Consider the following 21,890-nt stretch of genomic DNA (forward strand, 5'->3'; position numbering starts at 1 on the left):
TGACCATAAGAATCCTGCGTGTCTTCAGAAAGCTTTTTAGAAACAACTAAAACACAGAGTTTCACCATAGGCATCAAACGAGTTGAGTTCAGATTTTAACTCAACGATATGTTATCTTTTATCTGGACTGCAGCTCCCTAATTACATCTTTCTGGCACTCTAACTCCTGGGAGACCCCAGTGATGATTCACAGTCAGTCACTGAATGTGATTTAAAATCAATAAAAGTGAAAGACCCCCTGGGTGTGCTGTCCTTTCTTTCCGTTTTTTCTTTTTTTGAGTTCTTTTTTTCTAAATTCATTTATTTTGATTTGAGGCTAATTACGTTGCAATATTGTAGTGGTTTTTGCCATACATTGACATGAATCAGCCTTGGGTGTCCATGGGTTCCCCATCCTGAATCCCCCCTCCCACCTCCCTCCCCATCCCATGCCTCAGGGTCATCCCAGTGCACCAGCCCTGAGCACCTAGTCTCATGCATCAAACCTGGACTGGTGATCTGGTTCACATAGAATAATATACATGTTTCAATGCTCTTCTCTCAAATCATCCTACCCTCCCCTTCTCCCACGGAGTCCAAAAGACTCTTCTATACATCTGTCTCTCTTTTGCTCTCTCGCATATAGGGTCATCATTGCCATCTTTCTAAATTCCATATATATGTGTTTGTGTACTGTATTGGCGTGTTTCTTTCTGACGTCCTTCACTCAGTATAATAGGCTCCCGTTTCATCCACCTCTTTCGAACTGATTCAAACGTATTCTTTGTAATGGATGAGGTACATTCCATTGTGTATATGTACACCAGCTTTCTTATCCTTTAGTCAGCTGATGGACTTCTAGGTTGCTTCCGTGTCCTGGCTATTATTAACAGTGCTGCGATGAACATTGGGGTACCCGTGACTCTTTCAATTCTGGTGTCCTCTGTGTGCATGCCCAGCAGTGGGATTCCTGGGTCATATGGCAGTTCTATTTTCAGTTTTTTAAGGAGTCTCCACACTATTCTCCGTAGTGGCTGTACTCGATTGCATTCCCACCAACAAAGTGAGAGGGTTCCCTTTTCTCCACACCCTCTCCAGCATTTATTGTTTGTAGACTTTTGGGTAACAGCCATTCTGACCAGCGTGAAAGGGTACCTCAAGGTCGTCTGGATTTGCATTTCTCTGATAATGAGTGATGTTGAGCATCTCTTCATGTGTTTGTTAGCCATCTGTATGACTTCTTTGGAGAAATGTTGTTTAGTTCATCAGCCCGTTTTTTGAATTGGTCATTTCTTGGTCTGCAATTGAGCTGTGGGAGCAGCTTTTATATTTTTGAGATTATTTCTTCGTCAGCTGCTTTGTTTGCTCTTACTTCCTCCCATTCTGAAGGCTGTCTTTTCACCTTGCTTATACTTTCCTTTGTTGTGCAAAAGCTTTTGAATTTAATTTGGCCCTATTCATTTACTTGTGCTATTTTGCTATACAATTTGGTCCTGTTCATTTATTTCCATTACTCTGAGAGGTGGGTCATAGAGTATCCTGCTGTGATTTATGTCAGAGTGTGTTTTGCCTATGTTTGCCTCTAGGAGTTTTATAGTTTCTGGTCTTAAGTTTCGATCTTTAATCCATTTTGAATTTATTTTGTGTATGGTGTTAGACAGTGTTCTAGTTTCATTCTTTTACTAGTGGTTGACCATTTTTCCCAGCACCTCTTCTTAAAGAGGTTGTCTTTTCTCCATTGTCTATTCTTGCCTCCTTTGTCAAATATAAGGTGTCCATAGGCGCGTGGATTTATCTCTGGGCTTTCTATTTTGTTCCCTTGATCTGTATTTCTGCCTCTGTGCCAGTATCATACTGTTTTTTTTTTGTTTTTTGTTTTGTTTGTTTTTTTTTCAGTTGTCCTAGTACCATTTATTAAAGGACCCATCCCTTCCCTATGGACTTAATATGTTTGTTGTTCAGTCACTTAAGTTGTGTCTGAGTCTTTGTGACCTCGTGGACTGCAATTCACCAGGCTTCCCTGTCCTTCACTATTTCCCTAATTTTGCTCAAACTCATGTCCATTGAGTCGGTAATGCCATCTGATCATCTCATCCTCTATTGTCCCCTTGTCCTCTTGCCTTCAATCTTTCCCAGCATGAGACTTTTTGCTAATGAGTCAGTTCTTCGCATCAGGTGGCCAAAGTATCGCAGCTTCAACTTCAGCATCATTCCTTGCAATGAATATTCAGTGTTCATTTCCTTTAGAATTGACTGGTTTGATCTCCTTGCTGTCCAAGGGAGTCTCAAGAATCTTCTCCATCTCCACAACTTGAAAGCATCCATTCTTCAGTGCTCAGTATTCTTTATGGTCCAACTCTCAGATCCATACATAGCTACTGGAAAAACCATAGCTTTAACTATATGAATCTTTGTTGGCAAGTGATGTCTCTGCTTTTTAATTCATTGTCTAGGTTTGTCATAACTTTTCTTCCAAGGAGCAGCATCTTTTAATTTCATGGCTGCAGTCACTGTCTGTAGTGATTTTAGAGCCCAAGAAAAGAAAATCTGTCACTGTTTCCACTTTTTCTCCTCTATTTGCCATGAAGTGATGGGACCAGATGCCATGATCTTAGTTTTTTGAATGTTGAGTTTTAAGCCAGCCTTTTGACTCTCCCCTTTCACCTTCATCATGAGGCTCTTTAGTTCCTCTTCACTTTCTGCCATTAGAGTGGTTTCATCTGCACATCTAAGGTTGTTGGAATGTCTCCTGACAATCTTGATTCCAGCTTGTGATTCATCCAGCCTGGCTTTTTGCATGATGTATGCTGCATATAAATTAAATAAGCAGGGTGACAATATACAGCCTTGACATAATTCTTCCCCAATTTGGAACCAGTTTGTTATTCCATGTTCAGTTTTAACTGTTGCTTCTTGACCTGCATAGAGGTTTCTCAGGAGGCAGGTAAGGTGAACTGGTATTCCCATCTCTTGAAGAATTTTCCAGTTTGCTGTGAGCCACACAGTCAAAGGTTTAGTGTAGTCAATGAAGCAGAAGTAGATGTTTTTCTGTAATTCCTTTGCTTTTTCTATGAGCCAGTTTATACTGTTTTGATGACTGTAGCTTTGTAATAGAGCCTGAAGTCAGGTAGGTTGATTCCTCCAGTTCCATTCTTCTTTGGCAAGGTTGCTTTGGGCTATTCCAGGTTTTCTGTATTTCCATACAAACTGTGAAGCTATTTGTTCTAGTTCTGTGAAAAATACCATTGGTAGCTTGATAGGGATTGCATTGAATCTATAGATTGCTTTGTGCTGTGTACTCTTTTTCACTATATTGATCATTCTGATCCATGAACATGGTATATTTCTCCATCTATCTGTGTGATCTTTGATTTCTTTCATCAGTGCTTTACAGTTTTCTATGTATTGGTCTTTTCTTGGATCATCCAAACAGCAAGAGAGTTCAGAAAAAACATCTATTTCTGCTTTATTGACTATGCCGAAGCCTTTTACTGTGTGGACCACAATAAACTGTGGAAAATTCTGGAAGAGACGGGAATACCAGACCACCTGACCTGCCTCTTGAGAAACTTGTATGCATTTCAGGAAGAAACAGTTAGAGGTGGACATGGAACAACAGCCTGGTTCCAAATAGGAAAAGGAGTATGTCAAGGCCGTATATTGTGCCCCGACTCATTTATCTTCTATGCAGTGTACAACATGAGAAACGCTGGGCTGGAAGAAGCACACGCTGGACTCAAGATTGCCGGGAGAAATATCAATAACCTCAGATATGCAGATGACACCACCCTTATGGCAGAAAGTGAAGAGGAACTAAAAAGGCTCTGCATGAAAGTGAAAGAGGAGAGTGAAAAAGTTGGCTTAAAACTCAACATTCAGAAAACGCAGATCATGGCATCTGGTCCCATCACTTCATGGGACATAGACGGGGAAACAGTGGAACCAGTGTCAGGCTTTCTTCTTTGGGCTCCAAAACCACTGCAGATGGTGACTGCTGCCATGAAAGGGAAAGACGCTTACTCCTTGGAAGAAAACTATGATCCACCTAGACAGTGTATTAAAAGGAAGAGACATTACTTTACCGACAAAGGTCCATATGTCAAAGCTAAGTTTTCCCAACAGTCATCAGGTATGCATGGGAGAGTTGGACCATAAAGAAAGCTGAGCACTGAAGAACTGATGGTTTTGAACTGTGGTGTTGGGGAAGACTCTCGAGAGTCCCTTGGATTGCAAGGAAATCAATGCAGTCAATGCTAGAGGAAATCAGTCCTGAATATTCATTGAAAGGACAAATACTGAAGCTCCAATACTTTGGCCATCTGAGGCAAAGACTGGCTCCTTGGAAAAGACCCTGATGCAGGGATAGATTGAAGGCCAGAGGAGAAGGGGACGTCAAAGGATGAGATGGTTGGATGGCATCACCATCTTGATGGGCTTGAATTTTAAGCAAGCTCTGGGAGTTGGTGATGGACAGTGAAGCCTGATGTGCTGCACACAATAGGGTCTCAGAGAGTCAGAATTGACTGAGCCATTGAACGGAACTGATTGCAATTGGGAAAGTATTTTGAGCACAGATCCTGACATGTCTGAAGTAGAACAGAAAAACAAGTTTGTTTAACATGGAAATATGAGTAGGGTCAGCAGGAACTCTGTGTGTGTGTGTGTGTGTGTGTGTGTGTGTGTGTGTGTGTGATGGGGCAGGTAGGAGGATGGATGAGCAGACAGCATGATGGGGCTGTTTTACAGCAATTGTTTCTCTCTGATAGTGAGTTGATTCTCAGAATGAGCTCTTAAGGGAGACAGAAAACTTTGAATCTTAGCGCTTGCTCAAGTTTGGGCGAAAGCTGAAGTTCAGAGGAGAGAAGCTTGGCTAAAGTTTAGCCAAGCCGAGTCATCGTGTATTTTATGGATAATTGTGAGCAGTTGGCCAGTCTCTGCCGTTGTTTAAGAGAGGCAAAGTCTGTCCTTAGACAATACCGTTGTTCTTCAAATTGCAAGTCCATGTGCCTGACGCAGAAGGAGGCCCATCAAAACTTAACCTTAAAGTTTGGAACAGAGAAAGTTGATTAAAGATTCATACAAGGAGATGGGTGGTTCATGCCCTAAGACCCCAAAGTTAGTAAAAGTTTTCAGTAAGTGCATGTACAATTAAATGTTAGGGAGAGTGGTGGTAAGTTGCTGCAGACTTCTTGGTGTCATACCCTATGTGCTTAAGGTTAGGTAATGGTCAGGTAATGAGGTTCCTATAAACCTGTACTAGATGAATGTTATTCTCTGTCCTGACAAGAAAGGGCAGTCTCAAGGCACAGCTTTCACCCTGCAATGTCCCAGTGCTGGTTAAGGGGAAGCAGATCTCAGCCAGCAGCTCCTTCAGTGCCAGGTTCCCACACTCTGCCCAGCCGTCATCCCTGACGGAGACAGGCATCCAACATAATAGGTCCTCAGTTTCCGTCCTCAGGGCATCCATATGGGGAGACCAGTTCTCACAGTCTGAGACCCAGATAGAAAACCACTGCTAGTAGGTCGCAGCGACAGGGATGCGGGAGAGGTACACTGCTCCTCAAGGCTTTGGCCAAGGCTAGTGGAGGGCCTTAGTGAGGGCTATGGAGGGCTACAACATCTAGTCCCCAGTGTATTCCCTGGGCCCTCCAGCTCACCCACTGGCCCAAATCTGCGTGAGCTCCAGGGCCTCCAGAATGAGGCCTGAATCTGCCTCTTATCTCAGTCTCCTCCTGATGACCGCCACACCACCCTTGACTTAATCACTTTCCCTATGGCCCCCTCATTGATAGTAAGTAACCTGTGGGCAGGGCCCACTGTGGTGCTGACCAACAGCTAAGCAGGACAACTAATGGTCACTCATTGACAGTTGGCTGCTTGTGAATGGGGCCCTCTGAGGCACCAAGCAATGTTTGAACAGCACCTGTTGCCTAGGGACAGGATGGCTTGAAATGAAGCACACCAATGGCTTCCTGTTAAGGGCTGTGCTCATCCTGCTCTGTTACACTGCAAAGAGTAGAAGAATCACTGTGAATTTAAGGTTTGTCAAAGGAGTTTTCAGGGTGGGCTGGACTTCACAATCTTGTGGGCTTTGAACTATTTATACTATATGCTGAGCATGTGATCAAGTGGCAGCTGTTGGAGAGGCATAGAGGTGACAGCACTGGTGACAGCTAGGCCTGGGAATATAATGAAAAGTATGATATGCAAAAGTCAACTAATTATGTGAAATCAAATCTGAGGTCGGAAATGAGTCAATCAAAAAGATTCCAGCACACTGGACCCAAAGTGTCCTTATGTAACAGAGCACAGCCCTTCGCAGGTAGCCATTGCTGTGCCTTATTACTCTGCATCCTGTTACTAGGCAACAGGGCTTGCTCTTCCATTGGTCAGTGCCTCATGGACCCCACCCACAAGCAACCAACTATCACTGAGCTACCTGCAGGTACTTGTCCTGCTCAGCTCTTGGTCAGGCCTGCAATGGGCCCTACCTACTGATAACTGACAAGGAGGGATGACTGGGGAAATGATTTAGTCAAGACTCAGTGGAAGAGTGCTGAACTGATTTTGACTTTGAGCACTTTCCTTAAAAAAAAAAAATAATAATAATAATAATCAGGAATGTATTTCTGATAGATGGAACAAGTTGAGTTTCCTTGCTGAATATGAGAGTTGAAGTGTCCCAACAAAATTTAGTGGAGGAGACATGTAGAAGTGTCTTTGTTCTGATGTGTACTCTGAGGGAGACTGTGTATTAAACTTTGGGCAACAGACTGAGCATTCACCAAGTCTGGGGGTCGTTAAAGCTCATGACAGGAGATCAAACACCCAACCTGTTCTTAATTACCCTTTGCCACCTTAAGTGCTTGCTCTTAAGTTCCTTAAGCCCCTCAGGAACCCCCAACAGGCAGAAGGTGGGCTAGAGATGAAGTGATTACTCTGAAAGGCTGAAGTGGGACAGAAAGGGTTTGGCAGATGTTTTCAGAGGGACGAAGGAGGCAGGAGTGTTGAAGTGGCACATATAAGTCAAAGGATAAAGGGAACTGAAAGGAAGTTTGAAGGTCATGAGGAGAAACACCATGGCCCTGAATCACCACTGCCCAGAATCAGACACACAGAGGTGTCATCAGTGGAGAAGTTATAAAATGGCCTCCCTCAGCATCCACTAGCCCATGTTGATGGGCACAGTGGTACATTGTGATGTCTAAGCCCCCCAAGATGCTCTTGGCTGGGGTGGTGCCTAACTGACCAATCAGGTTGAAGGGTGTGGCTCCTCATTGTCCTGAAAGGGTATAAATAGGGAGACCAGAGGCAGAGATTCTAGGTTAGGCCACTTCTTGGCATCATCCTGACTAAGGGAATCAGGAACCCACGGCAGTCAAGAAGAGTTACAAGGCAGTTTGCCTCAAGGATGAATGGACAAAAGAAGACCCTTTGTCAACGGAGGTACCGAGGCAGTGTGAAAGTAAGATGATTCCAACTAAGCTCCCCATGTTCTCCATTGACTTGGCTGCCCCAAACCTCTACCCACTCTTGCCTGGCACAAAAGCCCTCATGAGCCCACATCCCTTTTTCATGAAATCTCCCTTCCAACTCCGCTTTTTTCTTTCCTAAAGTCTCATACCCTTGTCTTGTCTTTCCAGGCACGAAATATGACCATGAGGGTCAGAAGACCTCTTCAAGGAACCTTGAGAAAGAAAATCCGACCATATGCCACTCAGTCGAAGAAGGTGAAGACAACCAGAAAACCCAACTGTTTTCTCCGTTCCTGTGCACGTAAGAAACTGAATCAAAGCCGTAAAAGGTACCAAAATATGAGGCGGGATCAAAGAAGGAGGCAGAATCCAAAGAGAAGATAAGCTCAGCCGCCCCAGAATAAGAGACCCTGGAGAAGTACAAGCTGGGCAGCCAGTAACTGACTCGAAAAGGTCAGACAGTGTAGAACTGTGCCCCCAGAGGTCTGCTTTCGTAGAAATGGCCAACCAAGGAAAGACTCTCACACTAACATAGTAAACTGATGGCTGCAATTACAATAAACATCAAATGGGGAAAAGATATTTGCGTGTGTGTGAATTTTCTGATGGAAGGGAGGGAAAGAAGAGAAGAGGTGGGCACTGGAGATGGGAGGGATATGGGGTCCCGAGAGGTTGGGGAACAGACCCTCGGGTCCCCAGTTAGCCAGAGAGTAGTGGTCTGGATTGGGTCAGGAGTCTGCACTGAAGATGGATAACCCTGATTAACATTTGATTTCAAGGGCAAGGAGTAGTGGTATGGTGTTACAGCCTTTGTTTGGGGTGTGGAATGACATTAGGGTCTAGATTGCCAGACCCAGAAAGGAAGAGGTTGTCACATAGGGGTGGTGAATGTGAAAGTCCCCCCGAGAAAGGTAGGCAGGAATCACCTCCTGGCCACCTACCTCATAAAAGGGATTGTTGCATCACTCACCTATGCTGTCGGCTAAAGGTGCTCAGAAGGCACGAAGTGCTGATACACCTAAAACCCACAAATAGCACTCCCAGGGAGTACAATAATGTTTGGAGGGAACAAATCAAATAATGACTAGGACACCTTTTTGCTAAGAAAATTTTGGGAGCAATGTATTCCCAAAGGAAGAGCAGTGATGGTGGCCCAATCCCAGTGCACGTTACAAACAGGATCACCACTCACAGAGAATTTTTCTTTCCCCCCGGGGGGCAATATGCAGGTTGTGGAAGCATGGTTCCCTGAACAGCGATTGAACCCGTGCCCTTCTAGGGAAAGCACAGAGTCCTAACCACTGGACAGTCATGGAAGTCTGTACAGTGAATTTTTACATAAGAACTAACAAAAGACTGAGTAAAAGCTGGTCTTTTAATGATCACCATACCCTAGGATTTCAAAATAACTACACTCCTAAAACATTCTTCCCCAATAAAGTCTTTTGTTAGTCCAAATTCTACAAGTTTATCATGGTTTAAAGAAAGAGTACGAGATATTTAATTTGGTGTTAAATTTCATTTTGAAATGTTTCAAAAGGGCCAAGGAATAGTCAAACAATTATGGAGGTACATAAGGCAGTCTCTGACCATAAGAATCCTGCGTGTCTTCAGAAAGCTTTTTAGAAACAACTAAAACACAGAGTTTCACCATAGGCATCAAACGAGTTGAGTTCAGATTTTAACTCAACGATATGTTATCTTTTATCTGGACTGCAGCTCCCTAATTAAATCTTTCTGGCACTCTAACTCCTGGGAGACCCCAGTGATGATTCACAGTCAGTCACTGAATGTGATTTAAAATCAATAAAAGTGAAAGACCCCCTGGGTGTGCTGTCCTTTCTTTCCGTTTTTTCTTTTTTTGAGTTCTTTTTTTCTAAATTCATTTATTTTGATTTGAGGCTAATTACTTTGCAATATTGTAGTGGTTTTTGCCATACATTGACATGAATCAGCCCTGGGTGTCCATGGGTTCCCCATCCTGAATCCCCCCTCCCACCTCCCTCCCCATCCCATGCCTCAGGGTCATCCCAGTGCACCAGCCCTGAGCACCTAGTCTCATGCATCAAACCTGGACTGGTGATCTGGTTCACATAGAATAATATACATGTTTCAATGCTCTTCTCTCAAATCATCCTACCCTCCCCTTCTCCCACGGAGTCCAAAAGACTCTTCTATACATCTGTGTCTCTTTTGCTCTCTCGCATATAGGGTCATCATTGCCATCTTTCTAAATTCCATATATATGTGTTTGTGTACTGTATTGGCGTGTTTCTTTCTGACGTCCTTCACTCAGTATAATAGGCTCCCGTTTCATCCACGTCTTTCGAACTGATTCAAACGTATTCTTTGTAATGGATGAGTTACATTCCATTGTGTATATGTACACCAGCTTTCTTATCCTTTAGTCAGCTGATGGACTTCTAGGTTGCTTCCGTGTCCTGGCTATTATTCACAGTGCTGCGATGAACATTGGGGTACCCGTGACTCTTTCAATTCTGGTGTCCTCTGTGTGCATGCCCAGCAGTGGGATTCCTGGGTCATATGGCAGTTCTATTTTCAGTTTTTTAAGGAGTCTCCACACTATTCTCCGTAGTGGCTGTACTCGATTGCATTCCCACCAACAAAGTGAGAGGGTTCCCTTTTTTCCACACCCTCTCCAGCATTTATTGTTTGTAGACTTTTGGGTAACAGCCATTCTGACCAGCGTGAAAGGGTACCTCAAGGTCGTCTGGATTTGCATTTCTCTGATAATAAGTGATGTTGAGCATCTCTTCATGTGTTTGTTAGCCATCTGTATGACTTCTTTGGAGAAATGTCTGTTTAGTTCATCGGCCCGTTTTTTGAATTGGTCATTTCTTGGTCTGCAATTGAGCTGTGGGAGCAGCTTTTATATTTTTGAGATTATTTCTTCGTCAGCTGCTTTGTTTGCTCTTACTTCCTCCCATTCTGAAGGCTGTCTTTTCACCTTGCTTATACTTTCCTTTGTTGTGCAAAAGCTTTTGAATTTAATTTGGCCCTATTCATTTACTTGTGCTATTTTCTATACAATTTGGTCCTGTTCATTTATTTCCATTACTCTGAGAGGTGGGTCATAGAGTATCCTGCTGTGATTTATGTCAGAGTGTGTTTTACCTATGTTTGCCTCTAGGAGTTTTATAGTTTCTGGTCTTAAGTTTCGATCTTTAATCCATTTTGAATTTATTTTGTGTATGGTGTTAGACAGTGTTCTAGTTTCATTCTTTTACTAGTGGTTGACCATTTTTCCCAGCACCTCTTCTTAAAGAGGTTGTCTTTTCTCCATTGTCTATTCTTGCCTCCTTTGTCAAATATAAGGTGTCCATAGGCGCGTGGATTTATCTCTGGGCTTTCTATTTTGTTCCCTTGATCTGTATTTCTGCCTCTGTGCCAGTATCATACTGTTTTTTTTTTTGTTTTTTTTTTTTTTTGTTGTTTTTTTTTTTTTTTTTTTTTCAGTTGTCCTAGTACCATTTATTAAAGGACCCATCCCTTCCCTATGGACTTAATATGTTTGTTGTTCAGTCACTTAAGTTGTGTCTGAGTCTTTGTGACCTCGTGGACTGCAATTCACCAGGCTTCCCTGTCCTTCACTATTTCCCTAATTTTGCTCAAACTCATGTCCATTGAGTCGGTAATGCCATCTGATCATCTCATCCTCTATTGTCCCCTTGTCCTCTTGCCTTCAATCTTTCCCAGCATGAGACTTTTTGCTAATGAGTCAGTTCTTCGCATCAGGTGGCCAAAGTATCGCAGCTTCAACTTCAGCATCATTCCTTGCAATGAATATTCAGTGTTCATTTCCTTTAGAATTGACTGGTTTGATCTCCTTGCTGTCCAAGGGAGTCTCAAGAATCTTCTCCATCTCCACAACTTGAAAGCATCCATTCTTCAGTGCTCAGTATTCTTTATGGTCCAACTCTCAGATCCATACATAGCTACTGGAAAAACCATAGCTTTAACTATATGAATCTTTGTTGGCAAGTGATGTCTCTGCTTTTTAATTCATTGTCTAGGTTTGTCATAACTTTTCTTCCAAGGAGCAGCATCTTTTAATTTCATGGCTGCAGTCACTGTCTGTAGTGATTTTAGAGCCCAAGAAAAGAAAATCTGTCACTGTTTCCACTTTTTCTCCTCTATTTGCCATGAAGTGATGGGACCAGATGCCATGATCTTAGTTTTTTGAATGTTGAGTTTTAAGCCAGCCTTTTGACTCTCCCCTTTCACCTTCATCATGAGGCTCTTTAGTTCCTCTTCACTTTCTGCCATTAGAGTGGTTTCATCTGCACATCTAAGGTTGTTGGTATGTCTCCTGACAATCTTGATTCCAGCTTGTGATTCATCCAGCCTGGCTTTTTGCATGATGTATGCTGCATATAAGTTAAATAAGCAGGGTGACAATATACAGCCTTGACATAATTCTTCCCCAATTTGGAACCAGTTTGTTATTCCATGTTCAGTTTTAACTGTTGCTTCTTGACCTGCATAGAGGTTTCTCAGGAGGCAGGTAAGGTGAACTGGTATTCCCATCTCTTGAAGAATTTTCCAGTTTGCTGTGAGCCACACAGTCAAAGGTTTAGTGTAGTCAATGAAGCAGAAGTAGATGTTTTTCTGTAATTCCTTTGCTTTTTCTATGAGCCAGTTTATACTGTTTTGATGACTGTAGCTTTGTAATAGAGCCTGAAGTCAGGTAGGTTGATTCCTCCAGTTCCATTCTTCTTTGGCAAGGTTGCTTTGGGCTATTCCAGGTTTTCTGTATTTCCATACAAACTGTGAAGCTATTTGTTCTAGTTCTGTGAAAAATACCATTGGTAGCTTGATAGGGATTGCATTGAATCTATAGATTGCTTTGTGCTGTGTACTCATTTTCACTATTTTGATCATTCTGATCCATGAACATGGTATATTTCTCCATCTATCTGTGTGATCTTTGATTTCTTTCATCAGTGCTTTACAGTTTTCTATGAATTGGTCTTTTCTTGGATCATCCAAACAGCAAGAGAGTTCAGAAAAAACATCTATTTCTGCTTTATTGACTATGCCGAAGCCTTTTACTGTGTGGACCACAATAAACTGTGGAAAATTCTGGAAGAGACGGGAATACCAGACCACCTGACCTGCCTCTTGAGAAACTTGTATGCATTTCAGGAAGAAACAGTTAGAGGTGGACATGGAACAACAGCCTGGTTCCAAATAGGAAAAGGAGTATGTCAAGGCCGTATATTGTGCCCCGACTCATTTATCTTCTATGCAGTGTACAACATGAGAAACGCTGGGCTGGAAGAAGCACACGCTGGACTCAAGATTGCCGGGAGAAATATCAATAACCTCAGATATGCAGATGACACCACCCTTATGGCAGAAAGTGAAGAGGAACTAAAAAGGCTCTGCATGAAAGTGAAAGAGGAGAGTGAAAAAGTTGGCTTAAAACTCAACATTCAGAAAACGCAGATCATGGCATCTGGTCCCATCACTTCATGGGACATAGACGGGGAAACAGTGGAACCAGTGTCAGGCTTTCTTCTTTGGGCTCCAAAACCACTGCAGATGGTGACTGCTGCCATGAAAGGGAAAGACGCTTACTCCTTGGAAGAAAACTATGATCCACCTAGACAGTGTATTAAAAGGAAGAGACATTACTTTACCGACAAAGGTCCATATGTCAAAACTAAGTTTTCCCAACAGTCATCAGGTATGCATGGGAGAGTTGGACCATAAAGAAAGCTGAGCACTGAAGAACTGATGGTTTTGAACTGTGGTGTTGGGGAAGACTCTCGAGAGTCCCTTGGATTGCAAGGAAATCAATGCAGTCAATGCTAGAGGAAATCAGTCCTGAATATTCATTGAAAGGACTAATGCTGAAGCTCCAATACTTTGGCCATCTGAGGCAAAGACTGGCTCCTTGGAAAAGACCCTGATGCAGGGAAAGATTGAAGGCCAGAGGAGAAGGGGACGTCAAAGGATGAGATGGTTGGATGGCATCACCATCTTGATGGGCTTGAATTTTAAGCAAGCTCTGGGAGTTGGTGATGGACAGTGAAGCCTGATGTGCTGCACACAATAGGGTCTCAGAGAGTCAGAATTGACTGAGCCATTGAACGGAACTGATTGCAATTGGGAAAGTATTTTGAGCACAGATCCTGACATGTCTGAAGTAGAACAGAAAAAGAAGTTTGTTTAACATGGAAATATGAGAAGGGTCAGCAGGAAATCTGTGTGTGTGTGTGTGTGTGTGTGTGTGTGTGTGTGTGATGGGGCAGGTAGGAGGATGGATGAGCAGACAGCATGATGGGGCTGTTTTACAGCAATTGTTTCTCTCTGATAGTGAGCTGATTCTCAGAATGAGCTGTTAAGGGAGACAGAAAACTTTGAATCTTAGCGCTTGCTCAAGTTTGGGCGAAAGCTGAAGTTCAGAGGAGAGAAGCTTGGCTAAAGTTTAGCCAAGCCGAGTCATCGTGTATTTCATGGATAATTGTGAGCAGTTGGCCAGTCTCTGCCGTTGTTTAAGAGAGGCAAAGTCTGTCCTTAGACAATACCGTTGTTATTCAAATTGCAAGTCCATGTGCCTGACGCAGAAGGAGGCCCATCAAAACTTAACCTTAAAGTTTGGAACAGAGAAAGTTGATTAAAGATTCATACAAGGAGATGGGTGGTTCATGCCCTAAGACCCCAAAGTTAGTAAAAGTTTTCAGTAAGTGCATGTACAATTAAATGTTAGGGAGAGTGGTGGTAAGTTGCTGCAGACTTCTTGGTGTCATACCCTTTGTGCTTAAGGTTAGGTCATGGTCAGGTAATGAGGTTCCTATAAACCTGTACTAGATGAATGTTATTCTCTGTCCTGACAAGAAAGGGCACTCTCAAGGCACAGCTTTCACCCTGCAATGTCCCAGTGCTGGTTAACGGGAAGCAGATCTCAGCCAGCAGCTCCTTCAGTGCCAGGTTCCCACACTCTGCCCAGCCGTCATCCCTGACGGAGACAGGCATCCAACATAATAGGTCCTCAGTTTCCGTCCTCAGGGCATCCATATGGGGAGACCAGTTCTCACAGTCTGAGACCCAGATAGAAAACCACTGCTAGTAGGTCGCAGCGACAGGGATGCGGGAGAGGTACACTGCTCCTCAAGGCTTTGGCCAAGGCTAGTGGAGGGCCTTAGTGAGGGCTATGGAGGGCTACAACATCTAGTCCCCAGTGTATTCCCTGGGCCCTCCAGCTCACCCACTGGCCCAAATCTGCGTGAGCTCCAGGGCCTCCAGAATGAGGCCTGAATCTGCCTCTTATCTCAGTCTCCTCCTGATGACCGCCACACCACCCTTGACTTAATCACTTTCCCTATGGCCCCCTCATTGATAGTAAGTAACCTGTGGGCAGGGCCCACTGTGGTGCTGACCAACAGCTAAGCAGGACAACTAATGGTCACTCATTGACAGTTGGCTGCTTGTGAATGGGGCCCTCTGAGGCACCAAGCAATGTTTGAACAGCACCTGTTGCCTAGGGACAGGATGGCTTGAAATGAAGCACACCAATGGCTTCCTGTTAAGGGCTGTGCTCATCCTGCTCTGTTACACTGCAAAGAGTAGAAGAATCACTGTGAATTTAAGGTTTGTCAAAGGAGTTTTCAGGGTGGGCTGGACTTCACAATCTTGTGGGCTTTGAACTATTTATACTATATGCTGAGCATGTGATCAAGTGGCAGCTGTTGGAGAGGCATAGAGGTGACAGCACTGGTGACAGCTAGGCCTGGGAATATAATGAAAAGTATGATATGCAAAAGTTAACTAATTATGTGAAATCAAATCTGAGGTCGGAAATGAGTCAATCAAAAAGATTCCAGCACACTGGACCCAAGTGTCCTTATGTAACAGAGCACAGCCCTTCGCAGGTAGCCATTGCTGTGCCTTATTACTCTGCATCCTGTTACTAGGCAACAGGGCTTGCTCTTCCATTGGTCAGTGCCTCATGGACCCCACCCACAAGCAACCAACTATCACTGAGCTACCTGCAGGTACTTGTCCTGCTCAGCTCTTGGTCAGGCCTGCAATGGGCCCTACCTACTGATAACTGACAAGGAGGGATGACTGGGGAAATGATTTAGTCAAGACTCAGTGGAAGAGTGGTGAACTGATTTTGACTTTGAGCACTTTCCTTAAAAAAAAAAAAATAATAATAATAATAATCAGGAATGTATTTCTGATAGATGGAGCAAGTTGAGTTTCCTTGCTGAATATGAGAGTTGAAGTGTCCCAACAAAATTTAGTGGAGGAGACATGTAGAAGTGTCTTTGTTCTGATGTGTACTCTGAGGGAGACTGTGTATTAAACTTTGGGCAACAGACTGAGCATTCACCAAGTCTGGGGGTCGTTAAAGCTCATGACAGGAGATCAAACACCCAACCTGTTCTTAATTACCCTTTTCCACCTTAAGTGCTTGCTCTTAAGTTCCTTAAGCCCCTCAAGAACCCCCAACAGGCAGAAGGTGGGCTAGAGATGAAGTGATTACTCTGAAAGGCTGAAGTGGGACAGAAAGGGTTTGGCAGATGTTTTCAGAGGGATGAAGGAGGCAGGAGTGTTGAAGTGGCACATATAAGTCAAAGGATAAAGGGAACTGAAAGGAAGTTTGAAGGTCATGAGGAGAAACACCATGGCCCTGAATCACCACTGCCCAGAATCAGACACACAGAGGTGTCATCAGTGGAGAAGTTATAAAATGGCCTCCCTCAGCATCCACTAGCCCATGTTGATGGGCACAGTGGTACATTGTGATGTCTAAGCCCCCCAAGATGCTCTTGGCTGGGGTGGTGCCTAACTGACCAATCAGGTTGAAGGGTGTGGCTCCTCATTGTCCTGAAAGGGTATAAATAGGGAGACCAGAGGCAGAGATTCTAGGTTAGGCCACTTCTTGGCATCATCCTGACTAAGGGAATCAGGAACCCACGGCAGTCAAGAAGAGTTACAAGGCGGTTTGCCTCAAGGATGAATGGACAAAAGAAGACCCTTTGTCAACGGAGGTACCGAGGCAGTGTGAAAGTAAGATGATTCCAACTAAGCTCCCCATGTTCTGCATTGACTTGGCTGCCCCAAACCTCTACCCACCCTTGCCTGGCACAAAAGCCCTCATGAGCCAACATCCCTTTTTCATGAAATCTCCCTTCCAACTCCGCTTTTTTCTTTCCTAAAGTCTCATACCCTTGTCTTGTCTTTCCAGGCACGAACTATGACCATGAGGGTCAGAAGACCTGTTCAAGGAACCTTGAGAAAGAAAATCCGACCATATGCCACTCAGTCGAAGAAGGTGAAGACAACCAGAAAACCCAACTGTTTTCTCCGTTCCTGTGCACGTAAGAAACTGAATCAAAGCCGTAAAAGGTACCAAAATATGAGGCGGGATCAAAGAAGGAGGCAGAATCCAAAGAGAAGATAAGCTCAGCCGCCCCAGAATAAGAGACCCTGGAGAAGTACAAGCTGGGCAGCCAGTAACTGACTCGAAAAGGTCAGACAGTGTAGAACTGTGCCTCCAGAGGTCTGCTTTCGTAGAAATGGCCAGCCAAGGAAAGACTCTCACACTAACATAGTAAACTGATGGCTGCAATTGCAATAAACATCAAATGGGGAAAAGATATTTGCGTGTGTGTGAATTTTCTGATGGAAGGGAGGGAAAGAAGAGAAGAGGTGGGCACTGGAGATGGGAGGGATATGGGGTCCCGAGAGGTTGGGGAACAGACCCTCGGGTCCCCAGTTAGCCAGAGAGTAGTGGTCTGGATTGGGTCAGGAGTCTGCACTGAAGATGGATAACCCTGATTAACATTTGATTTCAAGGGCAAGGAGTAGTGGTATGGTGTTACAGCCTTTGTTTGGGGTGTGGAATGACATTAGGGTCTAGATTGCCAGACCCAGAAAGGAAGAGGTTGTCACATAGGGGTGGTGAATGTGAAAGTCCCCCCGAGAAAGGTAGGCAGGAATCACCTCCTGGCCACCTACCTCATAAAAGGGATTGTTGCATCACTCACCTATGCTGTCGGCTAAAGGTGCTCAGAAGGCACGAAGTGCTGATACACCTAAAACCCACAAATAGCACTCCCAGGGAGTACAATAATGTTTGGAGGGAACAAATCAAATAATGACTAGGACACCTTTTTGCTAAGAAAATTTTGGGAGCAATGTATTCCCAAAGGAAGAGCAGTGATGGTGGCCCAATCCCAGTGCACGTTACAAACAGGATCACCACTCACAGAGAATTTTTCTTTCCCCCCGGGGGGCAATATGCAGGTTGTGGAAGCATGGTTCCCTGAACAGCGATTGAACCCGTGCCCTTCTAGGGAAAGCCCAGAGTCCTAACCACTGGACAGTCATGGAAGTCTGTACAGTGAATTTTTACATAAGAACTAACAAAAGACTGAGTAAAAGCTGGTCTTTTAATGATCACCATACCCTAGGATTTCAAAATAACTACACTCCTAAAACATTCTTCCCCAATAAAGTCTTTTGTTAGTCCAAATTCTACAAATTTATCATGGTTTAAAGAAAGAGTACGAGATATTTAATTTGGTGTTAAATTTCATTTTGAAATGTTTCAAAAGGGCCAAGGAATAGTCAAACAATTATGGAGGTACATAAGGCAGTCTCTGACCATAAGAATCCTGCGTGTCTTCAGAAAGCTTTTTAGAAACAACTAAAACACAGAGTTTCACCATAGGCATCAAACGAGTTGAGTTCAGATTTTAACTCAACGATATGTTATCTTTTATCTGGACTGCAGCTCCCTAATTACATCTTTCTGGCACTCTAACTCCTGGGAGACCCCAGTGATGATTCACAGTCAGTCACTGAATGTGATTTAAAATCAATAAAAGTGAAAGACCCCCTGGGTGTGCTGTCCTTTCTTTCCGTTTTTTCTTTTTTTGAGTTCTTTTTTTCTAAATTCATTTATTTTGATTTGAGGCTAATTACGTTGCAATATTGTAGTGGTTTTTGCCATACATTGACATGAATCAGCCTTGGGTGTCCATGGGTTCCCCATCCTGAATCCCCCCTCCCACCTCCCTCCCCATCCCATGCCTCAGGGTCATCCCAGTGCACCAGCCCTGAGCACCTAGTCTCATGCATCAAACCTGGACTGGTGATCTGGTTCACATAGAATAATATACATGTTTCAATGCTCTTCTCTCAAATCATCCTACCCTCGCCTTCTCCCACGGAGTCCAAAAGACTCTTCTATACATCTGTGTCTCTTTTGCTCTCTCGCATATAGGGTCATCATTGCCATCTTTCTAAATTCCATATATATGTGTTTGTGTACTGTATTGGCGTGTTTCTTTCTGACGTCCTTCACTCAGTATAATAGGCTCCCGTTTCATCCACCTCTTTCGAACTGATTCAAACGTATTCTTTGTAATGGATGAGGTACATTCCATTGTGTATATGTACACCAGCTTTCTTATCCTTTAGTCAGCTGATGGACTTCTAGGTTGCTTCCGTGTCCTGGCTATTATTAACAGTGCTGCGATGAACATTGGGGTACCCGTGACTCTTTCAATTCTGGTGTCCTCTGTGTGCATGCCCAGCAGTGGGATTCCTGGGTCATATGGCAGTTCTATTTTCAGTTTTTTAAGGAGTCTCCACACTATTCTCCGTAGTGGCTGTACTCGATTGCATTCCCACCAACAAAGTGAGAGGGTTCCCTTTTCTCCACACCCTCTCCAGCATTTATTGTTTGTAGACTTTTGGGTAACAGCCATTCTGACCAGCGTGAAAGGGTACCTCAAGGTCGTCTGGATTTGCATTTCTCTGATAATGAGTGATGTTGAGCATCTCTTCATGTGTTTGTTAGCCATCTGTATGACTTCTTTGGAGAAATGTCTGTTTAGTTCATCGGCCCGTTTTTTGAATTGGTCATTTCTTGGTCTGCAATTGAGCTGTGGGAGCAGCTTTTATATTTTTGAGATTATTTATTGGTCAGCTGCTTTGTTTGCTCTTACTTCCTCCCATTCTGAAGGCTGTCTTTTCACCTTGCTTATACTTTCCCTTGTTGTGCAAAAGCTTTTGAATTTAATTTGGCCCTATTCATTTACTTGTGCTATTTTGCTATACAATTTGGTCCTGTTCATTTATTTCCATTACTCTGAGAGGTGGGTCATAGAGTATCCTGCTGTGATTTATGTCAGAGTGTGTTTTGCCTATGTTTGCCTCTAGGAGTTTTATAGTTTCTGGTCTTAAGTTTCGATCTTTAATCCATTTTGAATTTATTTTGTGTATGGTGTTAGACAGTGTTCTAGTTTCATTCTTTTACTAGTGGTTGACCATTTTTCCCAGCACCTCTTCTTAAAGAGGTTGTCTTTTCTCCATTGTCTATTCTTGCCTCCTTTGTCAAATATAAGGTGTCCATAGGCGCGTGGATTTATCTCTGGGCTTTCTATTTTGTTCCCTTGATCTGTATTTCTGCCTCTGTGCCAGTATCATACTGTTTTTTTTTTGTTTTTTTTTTGTTGTTGTTGTTGTTGTTTTTTTTTTTTTTTCAGTTGTCCTAGTACCATTTATTAAAGGACCCATCCCTTCCCTAAGGACTTAATATGTTTGTTGTTCAGTCACTTAAGTTGTGTCTGAGTCTTTGTGACCTCGTGGTCTGCAATTCACCAGGCTTCCCTGTCCTTCACTATTTCCCTAATTTTGCTCAAACTCATGTCCATTGAGTCGGTAATGCCATCTGATCATCTCATCCTCTATTGTCCCCTTGTCCTCTTGCCTTCAATCTTTCCCAGCATGAGACTTTTTGCTAATGAGTCAGTTCTTCGCATCAGGTGGCCAAAGTATCGCAGCTTCAACTTCAGCATCATTCCTTGCAATGAATATTCAGTGTTCATTTCCTTTAGAATTGACTGGTTTGATCTCCTTGCTGTCCAAGGGAGTCTCAAGAATCTTCTCCATCTCCACAACTTGAAAGCATCCATTCTTCAGTGCTCAGTATTCTTTATGGTCCAACTCTCAGATCCATACATAGCTACTGGAAAAACCATAGCTTTAACTATATGAATCTTTGTTGGCAAGTGATGTCTCTGCTTTTTAATTCATTGTCTAGGTTTGTCATAACTTTTCTTCCAAGGAGCAGCATCTTTTAATTTCATGGCTGCAGTCACTGTCTGTAGTGATTTTAGAGCCCAAGAAAAGAAAATCTGTCACTGTTTCCACTTTTTCTCCTCTATTTGCCATGAAGTGATGGGACCAGATGCCATGATCTTAGTTTTTTGAATGTTGAGTTTTAAGCCAGCCTTTTGACTCTCCCCTTTCACCTTCATCATGAGGCTCTTTAGTTCCTCTTCACTTTCTGCCATTAGAGTGGTTTCATCTGCACATCTAAGGTTGTTGGTATGTCTCCTGACAATCTTGATTCCAGCTTGTGATTCATCCAGCCTGGCTTTTTGCATGATGTATGCTGCATATAAGTTAAATAAGCAGGGTGACAATATACAGCCTTGACATAATTCTTCCCCAATTTGGAACCAGTTTGTTATTCCATGTTCAGTTTTAACTGTTGCTTCTTGACCTGCATAGAGGTTTCTCAGGAGGCAGGTAAGGTGAACTGGTATTCCCATCTCTTGAAGAATTTTCCAGTTTGCTGTGAGCCACACAGTCAAAGGTTTAGTGTAGTCAATGAAGCAGAAGTAGATGTTTTTCTGTAATTCCTTTGCTTTTTCTATGAGCCAGTTTATACTGTTTTGATGACTGTAGCTTTGTAATAGAGCCTGAAGTCAGGTAGGTTGATTCCTCCAGTTCCATTCTTCTTTGGCAAGGTTGCTTTGGGCTATTCCAGGTTTTCTGTATTTCCATACAAACTGTGAAGCTATTTGTTCTAGTTCTGTGAAAAATACCATTGGTAGCTTGATAGGGATTGCATTGAATCTATAGATGGCTTTGTGCTGTGTACTCATTTTCACTATATTGATCATTCTGATCCATGAACATGGTATATTTCTCCATCTATCTGTGTGATCTTTGATTTCTTTCATCAGTGCTTTACAGTTTTCTATGTATTGGTCTTTTCTTGGATCATCCAAACAGCAAGAGAGTTCAGAAAAAACATCTATTTCTGCTTTATTGACTATGCCGAAGCCTTTTACTGTGTGGACCACAATAAACTGTGGAAAATTCTGGAAGAGACGGGAATACCAGACCACCTGACCTGCCTCTTGAGAAACTTGTATGCATTTCAGGAAGAAACAGTTAGAGATGGACATGGAACAACAGCCTGGTTCCAAATAGGAAAAGGAGTATGTCAAGGCCGTATATTGTGCCCCGACTCATTTATCTTCTATGCAGTGTACAACATGAGAAACGCTGGGCTGGAAGAAGCACACGCTGGACTCAAGATTGCCGGGAGAAATATCAATAACCTCAGATATGCAGATGACACCACCCTTATGGCAGAAA

This window comes from Bubalus kerabau, chromosome X (assembly GCF_029407905.1).
Source record: "Bubalus kerabau isolate K-KA32 ecotype Philippines breed swamp buffalo chromosome X, PCC_UOA_SB_1v2, whole genome shotgun sequence".
NCBI classification, from domain to species: Eukaryota; Metazoa; Chordata; class Mammalia; order Artiodactyla; family Bovidae; genus Bubalus; species Bubalus kerabau.